This window comes from Arvicanthis niloticus, chromosome 6 (genome assembly GCF_011762505.2).
Source record: "Arvicanthis niloticus isolate mArvNil1 chromosome 6, mArvNil1.pat.X, whole genome shotgun sequence".
NCBI lineage: Eukaryota > Metazoa > Chordata > Mammalia > Rodentia > Muridae > Arvicanthis > Arvicanthis niloticus.
This window is the reverse complement of record NC_047663.1, coordinates 49,754,888-49,770,811: the sequence shown is the minus strand read 5'-3', so window position 1 is coordinate 49,770,811 and position 15,924 is coordinate 49,754,888. Positions and strand designations below refer to the sequence as shown.

The window sequence follows — 15,924 nt, the reverse complement described above, 5'->3', positions numbered from 1 at the left end:
TCATTGAGAAAGGAGCCTGTGGGGAAGGGACATGGTGGGTTCGAGGAACACATTAAAATTTTTCATCGAAAATGAAATTATATGTGGTAGAATTCATCTTTGTCCCATGATCTTTGCTAAGTATGTACAGTTGTGCAGCCACTATTGTAATGGGGCATAAAACCTTTGCATTAGTTGCCAAGACTTTCTTTCACTCCCTTATCTTCAGAATCCCAAAGCTAGATCTCATAGCTATGACAGTCACCCACATGACTTTTTCAGACTGTGTGAAACACATAGTGCTGAAGGGAGCCTGTCCCCTGTCCCCTCTTTCACTTAGAATAAGGCTTTGTACATCAGCCATGTTACTACATAGGTGGACTCTTTACCTCTGATTTCATGGATCAGATTTCATTGTGTGGATGGCAATGTGTTTATCCTTTCACCTGCTGAATGGCATCCTGTCTGCTTCCAGCGTGGGCCTGTTACAAACAAGGGAGCTATAGGTGTTTGTGGATGCCTCTTTGTGTGGTACATGCTCACTTTTCATGCGAAAATGCCTGCAGACAGGATTTCTAGAGTGTGGCAAATGTGTGTTTTACATTGTAAGAGTCACCCAGCTCTTTTTCAAGTGTCTGCACCATTTTGCCACCTCCACTCTGTGAGCACTCCAGTTGCTCTTCACAGTCATAGAACTGCTGCCTGTTTGCTGTTAATTGTTTGCTTTCTTTAATTTTGGTTTTTTTAAGTAGACATAGAATGTTCCATTGCTTGGATGAGAACGGCCCCCACAGGCTCATAGGTTTAAATACATGGTCCATAGTTGGTGGAAGTCTTTGGGAAGGATTAGGGGCATGGCCTTCCTGGGAAACATGTCACTGAGGGTGGGCTTTGAGACTTCAAAAGCCCATGCTATTCTCAGTTAGCTCTCTCTGCTTCATGCCTGTGGATCAGGATGTAAGCTCTCAGCTACTGCTTCAGTGCCATACCTGCCTGCCTGCTGCTGTGCTCCCTACCACGATGGTCATGGACCTCACCCATTGAACATTTTATTCTATAAGTTGCCTTGGGCGTGGTGTCTCCTCACTGCAATAGAAGATCAACTAAGATAGGGTGCCGTTGAATTCTTGTTAGCACTTGCTCTTCTCCACAACTGATTATTTAATGTGTCTAGCATCTCACTGTGTGCTCTTTTCCCATTTATATCCCCTTTGGTAGAAGGATAGGCTTTAATCTTGGCTTTTTATTGTGCTATTTTCTTCTTATTGGGTTCTAGCAATTCCTTATCCATTCTGGGAATGATTCATCTCTTAGAAATATGTTGTGAAAATATAATGTAGCACCCTTTAAATATTGTAAATATTTTTTGCTTCCAGGTACACAAAGGGCATTGTCTATAGCTTTGTTTTCTTGTAGTGCCTATAACTGTATCAGAATAATATTGGCCTCATAAAATGAGTTGTAAATGTTTTCCTTTTTTTTAATTCTTTCACTCAAGACATTCATATAGAGCTCAGGTTGTATATGTCCTTACTGACATTACATAAATATCATGAACAGATTCACCCCTCACTCATCCTAGTCCCTCCATCTCATCTTCCCTCGCAACTTCATGTTCTCTTTTTCTCATACACACACACACACACACACACACACACACACACACACACACGGTTACCTTTCACACTGAGAGCAAGCACAAGGGACTCTGAGTGCTGAGTCTAAAGGAGGAGAACATGGATTCCATCACTTCTGAGTAAAATTACACTTGTTAGTAGTTTTTATCTCCAGATAGCTTTTGATGTGGTCACTAACCTTTTATAAAGACTCTTTGGAGCTTAAAATTATCTGTGAGATAAGGAGTAAGGACAGGAGATCTCTTTTCCCCCAACAATGGCCTTGACACTTTAGAAGTACTTGGCAGAAAGCTGGATGCACACTACAGCAGCTGAGGCTCTGGAAGAAGGCTGTACACACCTGACCACACAACAGGTCCAGAAGCCATGGCACTGGCGGTTAGTTTCCTCCCCCAGGTTGGTGCCCCCCTCAGGTCGGTGTACACCCCCCAGGTTGGTGTCCTCCCCCAGTCAAGTGTCCTCCCCTCCACCATTCCTTGTGCTGGCAGTTGGTGACCCCCCAAGTTAGTTCCCCCCCAGGTCAGTGTCCCCCTGCAGGTTAGGCCCTCCCAGATTGGCTCCTCCCCAAGGTCAGTGTTCCCCCCTAGGTCGGTATCCCCCCAGGTTGGTGTCCTCCCCTTCAGCATTGCTTACATCGGCTAGCATTTTCTATTTTGCTCTCGTTCCCTGCCTTCTTTTGAATCAGTTAGACATTTTTAATATCTTGCTTTTGTCTTCATTGCTGGTTTATTTGTCATATCTCTTTTTCACTTTTTAATAACTGCTGTTGAGTTTATGATACATCTCTTTAACTTAATGCAGTCTTCCTTGACATAGTCCTCTACATCTTCAAATACAGTGTAAAAACCCAAGAACAGTGCATTTCTGTGTCTTCTTTCCTACTTTTGGTATGATAGCAGACATATACTTTACTTCTATAGATGCTATAAACCCCCAAAACATTATTACTCTTTAAAACATCTCAGACAGTCTATTATATTTTTAAAGCAGTTTAAAACTCCATTTTAAAATGTCTTTTATAGTAACACAGAGTTTTCCATTTTTAGGGGACGTCATTTCATTGTATAGATTAAAACTTTCATCCCTTATCACGTTTCTGAGGAAATGTTCAGCTGCCACAGGGGAGAGGAACAGGATGCATCTCTGTAGCCCAGCTACATACAATCTGCTTAAGGCTGAGTTGGGCAAGGGCAAGGAGGAAACGCCCTGGACCCCCACGAGCCTCATTCAGAGCATAGCCGCAAGGTGATGCTGGAGACATTAGAGAACCAAGTTCTGTGGCGTAGGTATGCAGGAGCTGTTAGGAGCTGGACATGAAAGAGGAGCAGGAAAGGCCCTTGGAAAGCCAGTCAACACTGAACATGAGGCAACCACCCTTCCAGGATTTAGAACCAGCAGAGAATCTGGAAAGACAGATACCAACAGAACACCCTAACCTACATCATTCCTTCACCAGATTACTTCAACACCAATACTAAGACTCAGGTGGGGAAAGAAGTGTGTCCACTCTCAAGAATGAAGTTTATTGACCTTAACCTTTATCTTTCTGCACACAATGTCTGATATGCCATAAAAACTGTTAGGTACACATGGGAAGAATAGATGAACTAGATATTAACAAGAGATAGGTAACTGACTTAAAAGTGGTACTGATGCTGGGAATACCAGATTGGGGACAATCAAATAACTGTTGTTAGAGCTAGTCAGCTAGCTATGGAGTTTTGTGGTGTCTGTAACTTCTGTAGTTTGATTTTTTCCTAAGGTCCATGGGTTGAAGCTGTTACTACTGAAAGGTGGTAGAAATATCAGGAGGTGAGGTCTAACAGAATAAAATTTATTCACTGAGAACACACCCTTGAGGGGGCTTAAGGACTCCAGTCTCTTCTTTACCTTTTGTTAATGTGGTTAATACTCAACCACTGGAAAATAAGCAGCTCCCTGTCATGATGCTCTGTTTTGCCACAGGCCCCAAAGCAACAGAGCCAACCATGCATGCAAACCCCTGGAGCCATCAGCAAAACAGACGTTTCATCATATCAAGCTGTCAGTCTCAGGCATTTTGTCATAATGATGTAATGCTAACACTGAATGACTGCAGCCGAGCTGATGTGCCTGGCCACGGACTCATTCCAGCCTCCTTCCTTCTGGTATTTCTCATGAGTACAAATGAAGGACTCCAAAAAGGAATTTGCAGGCAAATAAAATAGATCTAATCATTGGGACGTGATTGGACCATGAGGGCTCTAAGCTAATTAACAGATCAATCTGTTCATGGAATCAAAATCTGATGGTAATAGTTGTAGGTGGTGAGGAATGTAGAATTTTGGTGTGGTTGGAATAAGTGGGTTGCTTGGGACTTGCTTTTGAAGAATATCTTGTCATTGGCAGCTCTATCTCTCTCCCCTGTGTGTGTGTGAGGGGATAAGGGTATACATATGTATGTGGAGGTCACAGGATGATATTGGGTATCCTGTTCTATCATCCTCTGCCTTATTCATTGAGACAGGATCTTTCACTGAGCCTAGAATGAGGCACTATCTGTCTCCTCTACAACTACACTCACAGAACACTGGGATTACAGGTCTGAGACCAGGATTTTTATGGGGATGCTGAGTTCTTATGTTTGCACAACAAATTCTCTTCGTGTTGCACCAGGTCTTCCTCTCTTCTTCCGAAAGCCTTACTTCTTGGCAGCCATAGGTAAGCCATAGGAAAGATAGCTCTTTCACCACCACTCTCTTCCCATGTGGTGTTCTGCCTCATCATGGAATTGAAAGCAATGGGGCCAGACACGGACTTGAACCTCTGAAGCCATGATCCCAGACAAATTCTTTCTGCTTTAAGTTGTGTTGTGAAGTAATTCCAGCACTTTGATGTCTCACGACTAACACGGTTGCTCTTCAGGATTCCATCCACTCAATTGCTCAGGACACCGATGAGCTTAGAACTTGTCACTTTGTAGGTTATCTGGCTCTTTTTTTTTTTTTTTTTTTTTTCTTATGGCAAAGATGGAAAAGGCATTTCTTCGTGAGATTTTTATGTCCAAAGTAGGAATGAGACTTGCTCATCACAACAAGTCTCAGTTTTTAGAACATTGGAGGGAACATGTGTAGGAGACAGTTGAATGTATGGCTCTGGCAAGAAAACAGAGGTTGAAAGTTGTTTCAGTTTTACAAACTACTAATCATGCTCCATGGTCCAAAGCAATGCTTATTTTACTCATGAATCTGCAATTTTGACAGAGTTGGGTGAGAAAGCTGTGACCATGCTCCATGTGGCATTAGCTAGGGTGGTTCTGCCAGGATGAGATCCATGTCTAACGTGGCCCACTCACTTACAGTGCTGGCCAGTTGGCCCTGGCTGCTAGCTAGGATCTCAGATGGGACTGAGAGTAGAGGGTGCCATCTCAGTTTCTGTCCCTATGAGCCACCCTTCCTAGTGACTCTCTGCAAAAGTACAGTTTCTCTTGGCCTGACTTAAGTTCCAAGGGACAGACAACCTCCCAAGAGAATCTCATGGAGGTTGTATGCTGTCTTGTATGACTGTCCCTTAGAAATTCCATAGCAACAAGTTCTCCAAGGTTTCATGGGAGGAAACAAGAACCCATCTCTCAGTGGGAAGAGTATCAAATGTAAAAGTATGTAGGGCTGGAAATATTGATGGGCTATTTATGGAAACTTGATCTGCCTCACAGTTCCGACGTAGATGCAGGGTGAAGAGGATTGATACTGTTTAGATAAAACATCAGGAAATCTGGAATCCTGATTGGTTATATGGAAGAATATTAAGGAAAGGAGTGAGTAGATTCATCTTTCATCTTTGATTAAGGTGAATTTAAACTCCCAAAGACCAATATGAGAAGGTGGTAGAACATATTGAGACCAGAGAGATCGAGTGGGTTTGAATCCTATATCCAATATTTCTGATTTGGGTGACTTTCAACAAGTCTAATGACCCCTGTAACTTCATTTTATTCCACAACAAGACAATCCATGCTGAGAGACTTAACATCATGCCTGGCAGACAGGTAAAGCATAGTGTATGTAGTCACAAACTTGAAAGTGACATCAGAGGGAAAACATTAGTCATAACTTTGGCACTAGAACTAAGGGAACGGGGTCAGACATTGAATATGTGTGTCACTACTATAGAATAGAATACATCTATTAGATTTGGGGCTCCACTTCTACCCATGATTCCCTTTGCTCACATAGGCCATTTTCCAGGAGCTCACATTGTCACCTTGTCCACCACTGAAATGTGTTTGATTCAACCTGCCCCACATACAGCTTTCAGAGTGCCCACTCCTGTGGCCAGTTCAGGGCTGGCCATTGAAGCAAAGCCCTTTCCTAGAAATTTGAAAGACAACTCACATAAGTGCCATACCCCTTACATTAGCACCTACAGACTCATGTTCCATTTGGTGTCAAAGAAACTAGGAATCTGGGAAAGAGAAAAGGGAGGAAGGGCTGAGAGGAGAGCTAAGAGATGGTTCTTCAGGCGGTACCCCTCCCCCACTTCTTATGGTGCCCTGTGCCTGAGCATCCCCTACTCATGGGATATGGGGTTAGCACTGTGTCTGCCGTAGACTCCCTTTTACTCAGGTATCAATGAATGTTTGCTTGCCCTGCAGAAAAACCCTATTCAATATCTGCAGGGTGTTTCAGGCATGTGCCTAAAGCATTATTTTCAACTTCTTGATCAATGTTTAACCCACAGGAGTAAAGCACAGAAAGTCTATTTATCTTAACTGTGATGTGTAATTTCTGTGCACATTTACGCAACAGTGGTCGGTTGGAAACATCAAAATCAATGGCCCCCAGAACTGAGCAGTCTGGTCAGTCCTAGCCCTTCTTAGGTAACTGCTCTTCTGACTTATACTAAGAAACATTTCTGCATTCTCTCATTGGTTCCTCTTACATCAAAAACAAAAACCAAAACAAACAAAAGAACAAAACAGAACAAACAAAAACACTTGATGAAAAACACTCCATTCAACAGGAGTGTGGGAACTTGCAGAGAAAGTGGGATTGACAGCAGTGAGAAAGAAACAAAAGAGGGCTGGGGGTGAGAGAAATGAGGATGCATTAGACACCTGTGTAAAATTGTCAAAGAACAAATTTAATAGCAGTTGTTTAAAATACTCCATTCAGAAAACAACATGACCCAAGTAGATATAATTTCTGGATAGAATACAATGTGAGCATTCTGTCACTTAAGTTGGTTGTCCCTTCTCCAAAGTGCTTGGGTCCAGAGGTGCTTCTGAGTCAGAACTGTTTTGGATGCTGGAGGGTTTGCACTGACCTTTACAATGGTATATTCTTAATCCAGAGGAGTAACCTTAATCTGAAAAAAACCCAATCCTTGGTGCCCAGACATTCAAAAAGTTTCATATTCTAAAGCATGTCCTATTTCAGACTTGGAGTTCAGGCTATTTAACCTGTAATTAATTTTACTCCTGGCCTTGGAAACTCACCAAGAGAACATGGCTGACAGAATCAACAAACCAGGGCTCACAGCAGCTCCGAGGGACTGAAGCAGCAATCCCAGAGCCTGCGTGGGGCTGTGCTAGACCCTCTGTGTATGTGTTGTGGTTGTTTAGCTTGGGGTTTTGGGCTACTCCTAACAGCGGGATCATGTGTGTCTCTGGTACTTTTGCCTATTCTTGGGACCCTTTCCTCTTACTGAGTTGCCTTGTCCAGCCTTGGTATGAGGGTTTGCACCTACTCTTATTCCATTTTGTTGGACCATGTTCTCTTCATATTCCTGCGAGACCTGCTCTTTTTTGAAGGGATCTGAGGAGGAGTGGATGGGGAGGGGGCAGGAAAGTGGGTGAGGGACTAGGAGGAGTAAAGGAAGGGGAGGCTGCAGTAAGGATGTTTAGTATGAGAGAATAAACAAATAGATAACTTTACTGAATCCTTAGCAGTTCATGACTTTCATCAATTACAGAACATCTCTATACATTCCTTTGTCTTTAACCCTTTCCCTAACTGTATGTGAGCTGAAAGTTTATACAGCACTAAGGTACAGCTTTGAAGTTTTTGAAAGGTATGACCCATATAACCACAACCTTAGATACAGGTCACAGCCAGCTTCTCCAGGAAAGTTCAGCCCACCTCCATCAGAGTTAATTATTTTACTGTCTTTTATGGTAGGGACTTTCTGGATTTTCCTCGGTATTTCAACACTACAGGATGCATCACCAATTGCTAAGGTTTGATTTAGAACACGTCTTGGTGGTTTTATTCAATAGTCTGAAATTCTGTATGCTCAAACCCAGCAACAATGACTTTTTTTTTTTTTTTTTTTTGTAAATTGATGTTCCCCTGCCATTGTGTGGCAGATAATTTTCTAAAGTACAGTCTTCTTCTTCTTTTTTTTTTTAAGTTAGCTTTTGAAGTTAGTGTACACTGTGCTGGGTTTCATCACGGCACCGTCATACATACATGTTGCTATACTTTGATCATTTGTCAGGTGATAGACATTAAATCTGGTTCCATTTGCTAACTACTAAAAGTGGTGTAGTTAAAAGTATTGGTGTACCTCGAAACCTGCAGTCTTTTAATCCTCCTCGAGTCTCGGGGGCCTTCCGCAACGCCTTGAAATTCCCGGGTTCTCAGCGCCAGATATAACGTGTGCCTCCTGTGTCCCCCCATGCCTGTGGAAGAGAAACACGAGAGGCAGAATTTGGGTAGTTACTGCAAAGCGAGGCTTTACTATGTGAAAATGCGGAAGGACGGGAAAAGCCGGCGGCCTAGCTTAAATACACCATAGAGTGACGTATTCACTTCTGATTGGCTGTTCGCTCACCACCCAATATTACGCCTTTGGATTGGCCAGTGACTTGGCGGTCTTTCTGCCTTTGCAACTTCGCAGTCAGTTGTTTACAAGTGGGAGGACAGGATGTCCACGCCATCTTGGAATGGCAAATCACTGCGGCTCCCAACAGGTATGCAAGCATCTATGTTGTATATGGACTTAAAATCTTGGATATATACCAGGAGTATAACTGGTTTATAGGTAGTTCCTTCTCCTCTGCTGTTGTTTGTTTGTTTGTTCATTTGCTTGCTTATTTCCTTTTTAAAATTTTTCTGTGGGAAAACTCTTTTAATTAAGGTGGAAGTCCACCATGAACGGATAGCCTCTGGACTCTGCACAGTATGGGGGACTCCCTTTCATTAGCAGGGTTTCTCCTTCTCACCTCCTCTGGGGAATTCTAAGCCCCCATATACACCTCTATCTGAGAAATGTCACATAGCTTGAATCAGTTTATAAGACCAATTTTCTTTCTCCTCACAAAAACCTGTTCAGCCAGCACCTGAGCGTCCCGAAATGCTTCCCCATGCTAATAAGCCATTCCAGGTACCACAAGCCCATCCTGGATGTCCCTACCCTCAGTCCCCCAAAACTTTATAAGCCTTCCATCACCCTAAATAAAGTTGATCTGCCTACTGACTGTGGCCCAGTGTGGTTTATTCACCATATATACTCACAGAGCTTCTGAACCCCCTGTTCAACGTCTCTGCTCCCACCGCCCCATGTGGACTGTATCAGCTGATGGTCCACAGGAGCAGGGAGACCCACAATATCCAGCTGATTCCCATAATGGCTACAAGACTCTACCTTTCTGCCATCAGTGTATAAAGGTTTTTCTTTCTCTAAGTCCTTGGTGACATTTCTTGCTATTTACTTTCTTGATAATAGCCTTTCTGTCTGTGAAATCTCAAGCAGTTTTAATTTGTGTTTCCTTGATGGCAGAGGATGCTGCATGTCATTTCAAGTGTTTATTGAGCATCTGTGTCTCCTCTTTTGAGCATCATCTATTCAGTCAGTTATCCTATTCATTCATTGAATGATTTGGTTGCTTAATGTTTAATTTTTCACAGTTCTTTGTATGTCTTAGATTTTAATCCTGTCTGATGTGTGGTTAATAAGGAAATCAAGGGGGAAAAGTGCTTCTAAGTCCTCCTGAGTTTTAATAACCCTGATGGAGGGGTGATCCTGTAGATATCATGTACAACCCTGGGACTTCAGAGTTCTCCTGCTCTCCAGCAGTGATTGACAAATAAAGCACCTCCGGCATCCTACGTTCTGCGACCTCAGGCTGGAGCTCTCAGACCCCAGTAAGATCCCCAGTTGATGATGACAGTTTCCCACAACCAAGGGCAGAGCCTTTCCTCCTTATGTGGTTGCCTGCCTGAGCCAGCCTCTTGCTGTCTGTACTTTTCCGCCCACCACTGTCCAGCTGCTCTCCACCCTTGCCCTTCAGCTTTCTTTCACCCAACAGCTCTTAGCAAGCCAAACTGAAGATCTTGACTTGTGAATGTTTCCTGACCTCAGGTCCCTGAGATAGCTTAGTTTTTAACAATAGGGTGTCTGAAGATGGGACCTGGCACTTGCCACCAAGTCACATACCATTATGAAATAGAGTCCCCCCTCCCCCAAATGCCAATGGAGTTACCATCTCACTGAAATCTATGACTAGTTTGATATTTGTAAGAGCTGTGGGCTTACCTTGAGGGTAGGGCTGCCCAGTAGTCATGTGGCTTTCCTTTTGGAAGTGAATTCTGACTCCTAATAGGGAACAATATGGCTGAGGTTGTGTTCACCTTGCCCTCTGGTGCCTCCTATCTTTGCTTCTGCTCATTCCCAGCATCCCTCCACAGATTTCCTCAGTTTTTCCTCTATTAGGTCTGTCTTCAGAATTCATTATATTTTTCTCACTATGATCCTCTTCTTCTCTGTCTCAGTATATGTTAAAGTAAGGACTTCATTGTGGAGTAATTTTGTATTTATAGAACACTTGGAGAAATGGTACTGAGTCTCTGGATGCACCCCTCCCCCATTTCTGGCATCAGTATTGCCTTTAATGTTTCAATACATTTGTTACAATGTGCAGATCAATGCTGATACTTTATTGTTAACTAAATCTCACACTTTACACATATTTTAATCATAATTTATTTTAATTTTATGTATACAATTAATTAACGTGTGTGTGTGTGTGTGTGTGTGTGTGTGTGTGTACCATGTGCCTTCCAGCCTGTGGCAGTCAGAAGAGGACATCAGATTCCCCCAGAATTAGACCTCTGGGTGGTTTTCAGTGAACATATCAGTGCTAGGAGCTGACCTTGGGTCTTCTACAGGATCAACAAGTGCTCTTAACTGCTAAGTCATTTCTCTAGCCTTGTCTCATTCATATTTTATTTGTTTGTACCAAATATTCTTCTGTTGTAGGATCCCACCTAAATGCCACCTTACCTACTGTCACTGTTGTCTCTCCTGGCTCCTCTGGGATATGGCAGCTTCTTCAGCCTTCTTTGTTTTGTAACATGACAGTTTTGAAGAGTTCTAACCAAATACTATATAGGCTAACACTCAATTCAGATTTAACTAACATTTGTCTCATAATTTGACTAATTATACTCACTGGGAGAAGGAAGGCTGCAGAAAAAGAGCTGTTCTCCCATCAGCAGAACAAGGGCTTTTGAGATCAGCACATGTGGCTGTTGGTGTCAGCTTTGCTGTCCTATGAGCTGGGTGATGTTTGTCAGGTTTATATGTTGTAAGGATACTTTATTTTAACTCTTCACACCCCAAATTGTATTAATGGCCATGGAGCCTCAGGGTTATGGTCTAGGGATGAGAGGTGGTATTCACATCTTTGAAGGCAAAGTGCCTCTCTAAATCACTTGGAATTTGCTGCAGGAGAGATTTCCCTCTTCTCTACCACCTATCCATTCAACCACTTATGTATGCCATTCTAGACCCATTGGTATTTATTTCTTTATTTTGTGGCCACAACTGTTCCAGCCACAGCCATTTTGAGTCTCTTAGGTGGCTCCTTTGTCTTTTCAATGTTTTGTGTATATGTGTGTTTGCAGTGTCTTTTGTTATAGATAGACAGACAGACAGACAGACAGAGGAAGGTAGATAGATATAGATATAAATATAAATATAAATATAAATATAAATATAAATATAAATATAAATATAAATATAAATATATAAATATAAATATATAGATATAATGTTTTTAATGAGTGTGTAAAGCCGGAAGAGTGTGTTGGATTCCTGGAGTTGGAGTTATGGTAGTTGTGAGCTGCCTGACATGGGTACCAAACTCGGGTCCTCTGGAAGAATAGCAAGTGCTCCTAACCACAAAGATGTCTCTGTAGATAACCCTTGTATGGTATGTTTTGAATATCTCTTTATCTTCCGGCACTGCATGGTCCACAGTCACAGTTCCTGTGTGATAATCTTAGCATTTATCATTTCTCCAAGATGTCCTGCTATTGTTACTTTGAGAATAGTGCAAACCAAGAGTGTGTGTTGGCTGTGTGCACTGCTATGAGATATGCAACCATTTCCCCAGTTGAAGGTATTGTCTTCCACAATTTCAGCTGCCTAGTCTGAAAATCCTAAATAGAAAACCCAGAAGTAGATGACTCATACGGTTTAAGTTGTTCTATGTTCTGTGTGGTGAGACCTTGTTCCATCCTATCCCACCTCGGGTGAGAACCAGCTCTTCTGCTAGTGTATCAATACTGTGTGTCTAAAAGAGAAAGAACAGGATCATTTTTCATTATAGCATTTCATTAACTATCCTTTTTCTAAGCATAAATAAGGTGATAAAAGTGAAAAAGTAAACAATCATTAAACCCTTAAATTATGGCTACCCTAAATAACTAAGCCAACAAACTTTAAACTGTCTCTCCAGATATCAGCACTATAGGGCCGAGGATGAGCTCAGTAGGGGTACCAGTCGATAGAATATGAGGTCCTGAGTTCAGTCCCTAGTGCTGGGTGGGGTGGAGCACAAAATACTAATTCTATGTATAGATTCTTCTACTTGGCAATATTTTATAGTGTGCCATGTTGCCTGAAAGTATATTACATTAACCATAGTTTATTTAAATTAAGCCTGGTATCACAATATTTTTATTGTCTAAGCTTCACTAGACCAGTATTTCGATCACCTCAAGAAATTTCCATTTTGACTGAGAGAAAAATGTTCACAAAGTTGCTTACTTCCCTCTTTAGACATCACCTCTAGACCTTGAGGATGATTCCTCCTTTTCTCCAAAATTGTAAGCCGCTCATAAATTCCCTGAGTTTCTGAGCTAAAGAAGAGTTGTCCGTGGTGACCTTCAAGTTTCCATACATCCTCCAAACCCTGCAACAATGCCGCTCTGTCTGGAGTTGAGTTCTGTTCCAGTTGTTTTCAATTTCTATATAAAATTTTACATAAATTTCTTTTTTTCTTTTTTACATCCCAACCACAGTTTCTCCTCCTTCCTCTCCTCCCAGTCCCTCTCCAAACCTTTCCTCTGCTCCATCCCCACTCCTCCTCCATTTCTCTTCAGCAAAGGGAGACCTCCCGTGGGTATCAACCAACCATGACATATCAAGTTGCAGTAAGACTAGGCACCTCTCCTCCTCTTGAGACTAGATGAGGCAGCCCACTAGGAGGAAAGGGTCCAAAAAGCAGGCAAAAGAGTCAGAGACAACCCCTGCTTTCACTGTTAGGAGTCTCCAAAGAAGACCAACACACAACTGTAACATATATGCAGAGGGCCTTGGTCAATTCCACGCAGACTCCCTGATTGTCAGTTCAGTCTCCGTGAGCCCTGTGAGCCCAGGTTGATTGATTCTGTGGGTTTCTGTGTTGTGTCCTTGACCCCTCTGGCTCCTATAGTCCTTCATCTCTTCTTCCTCAGACTTCCCCGAGTTCCACCTAATTGCTCTTTTTCCATCTCTCTTGCCAGGAATCTTTGAATTTTCCCAAATACCTTTTTCTCCCCCAGAGTCTTCCATCCATATCCCTTCTCCTTCCTTTAAGGCTGTCAGTTCAGTTTTAAGTAAGCATCTGTGAATTTTCCAATGAGTTTCAGAGTCATAATTTGCTCCCTTAACATAAACAGTTGTGCCTCATTCAAACACACATGGAAATGCCCCACCCTTGTTTGCTAGAAGGTAATGAGATTGCATTCTCCTGCCTGAGAAGCTGGGACCACAGTGTCAGCTCTTCCTGTAACCGGACCTTATCAGCTTCCTAAGTTCTACTCCACCCAGTTTAACCAGCAAAACACTTGGCTCCCCTTTCCGTCACTCTATAGTAGGGAAAGTAACAGGAATGTGTCCTATTACTAGACCACTCTCTGGCGTGATCATCCATGTAGCTTTAACTTTCTTACAAATTCTACTGGAATATCAGAAAAGGTTGTAAATAATTTTGATATGGTTTCAGAGGGTTAGAGTTCATGATAGTGGAACAAAGTCACAGCTGGCAGGAATAGCCACGAGCTTATATTGTGATCCACAATAGGAGGCCTGTTGTGTGTATAGAGCATGGTAGGTTTGTATTTAAAGAGTCCTAGTCTGTACACAGAGCTTGGTGATAATCCACAGTGTGGGGGTCTTAGGAATGTATTCCTTGGGGTAAATGGAGATAAATGTAGTTCCTTCTTATTTGAGCTTACAGAATAATAAGAGATCTTTGTGTGTGCTGACCTGTGTATATGCACATACCTATGTTTCCAAATATTTAAGTTTCTGTATCTATGGTGAGCTAAAGACAAATGCATACTGTGCCTGTAATGCTAACTAGTTACAATGTGGGTTATCAATTCCTTCCTCTCATTTATCTGTAGCCTCCTCCCTTAGATCTGGCTCCTCCCATTGGTCTTCTGTACTTGATTTCATCAGGCACGTATAGAGGTTTCAGAATTAACGCTCCATGCCCCCATGGAAAGCAGCTTTTCCAAATACAAAGTGCTTTCACAGTTTCTGTTGCCTTCTGACTTATAGACTTATTTCCGAGGTTCCTTGCTTTGCCATCCCCTCGTCTCTTTCAGGGAGTCGTTCCATACATTTATGATACAGTCAGTAGGCACCTCCGCTTCCTAAATGGTCTTGTAAAAACTGTATACCTTAGGATTCTCTGCTTGTGTTGTGATGTTACAAGAGTTTCAATCAATACAAAGTGTCATGTATTCATCACTCAGAACAGTTCATTGCCTTAGAAGTTTCCCTTGTGCCATACCTACTAAAACCTCCTCTACATTGCCACCCCTTGGCAACTGTGTATCTCTCAATTTGCCTGTCTCAGGATGTCATGTTCAGATGCTCCTCAATTTATAATAGGACTCATCCCGATAAACCCTGCATGCACTGGTAACATTGAACAATGAAATGCACTTAGTATTCCTCATCTTGCTACCTTAGAATGTCCAGCCTGTCCCCAAGTGTACTCAGAGGACTTATATAAACCTATGGCAAAAGCACCCAACTGTCAATGGACACAGCTAAGAAATGTGTGACTGTGTGTAGCCCCTGCATGCATCCAGACCTGTGATTATTTCTGCCTCCATCTGTGTCTCTAGTATACCATCTGGCCTGAATCCAATGTCAGTGCATACATCCTAGCCTCACTACCCTGTTTGTTTGTAACTCTGTGATGGAGGAGAAATCTGGCTTCCAAAATCTCATCACTTATTAACTTATTTGTTCAACTCTAGATTGCTTGTAACGTAACTTCAGAATAGACAACCTATGTCTCAGTGAGAAGCAAAATGGTCAACTAAAGTTCTTTCCCTAGGTATGGTCAGTCTTAAGTACTGGTTAATCCTCTGGTACAGGTCCATCCTAGGGTACAATTCAATCCTCAGTTATAGGATCCTTGAGTTCAAGTCATTTTGGCTTTAGTGTCACATCATTTTCCAGCAGTTCTCAGGTCAGCTCTCATCACCCGGCAATGCTTCAGTTTCGTCACACAATGCATTTCTAACAGATTTATTTGTTACAGATAACATTGTGTTTTGGCATCCTAGTTTATTTTTTCTAAGGAAAAAAGAAAAAAGCCTTGTATATATTAAAGTTCACTCTTCGCGGCATAAATTTCCATGGGTTGTGACAAATGCACAGAGTCATACATCAGCTGCCCAATTTCAGAGTTTCTGTCTTCATCTCTATTTTAATCTAAGGACAAACTCAGAGAACACAAATGCTCCACTGTCTTCTTTACTTAAACTTCATCCACGTTATTGGTATAACTAGCTTCTTTTTTTGTCATTGTCTGCAATGCTCTATCATTCTAATTTATCTCTATTTGTTCTGTCTAAGGTGAATGTTTGGGCTGCATCCAATGTGGGACTCTTGAAATACACTGCTGTAGCTGGGCATGGTTGTGCACACCTTTAATCCCAGTTCTCAGGAAGCAGAGGCAGGTGGACCTGTGAGTTAAAGCCAATAGTCTATGTAGCAAGTTCCAGATTAACATTAAGACCTTTACTTAAGCAAGAGC

At 42.2% G+C, this 15,924-nt stretch overlaps 1 pseudogene; it reads right to left on the bottom strand.

Moving 5' to 3' along the window:
- Positions 1-13,356: 13,356 nt before the first annotated feature.
- LOC117710278 (protein C3orf33 homolog pseudogene) lies at positions 13,357-13,846 on the bottom strand (annotated as a pseudogene).
- Positions 13,847-15,924: the final 2,078 nt, after the last annotated feature.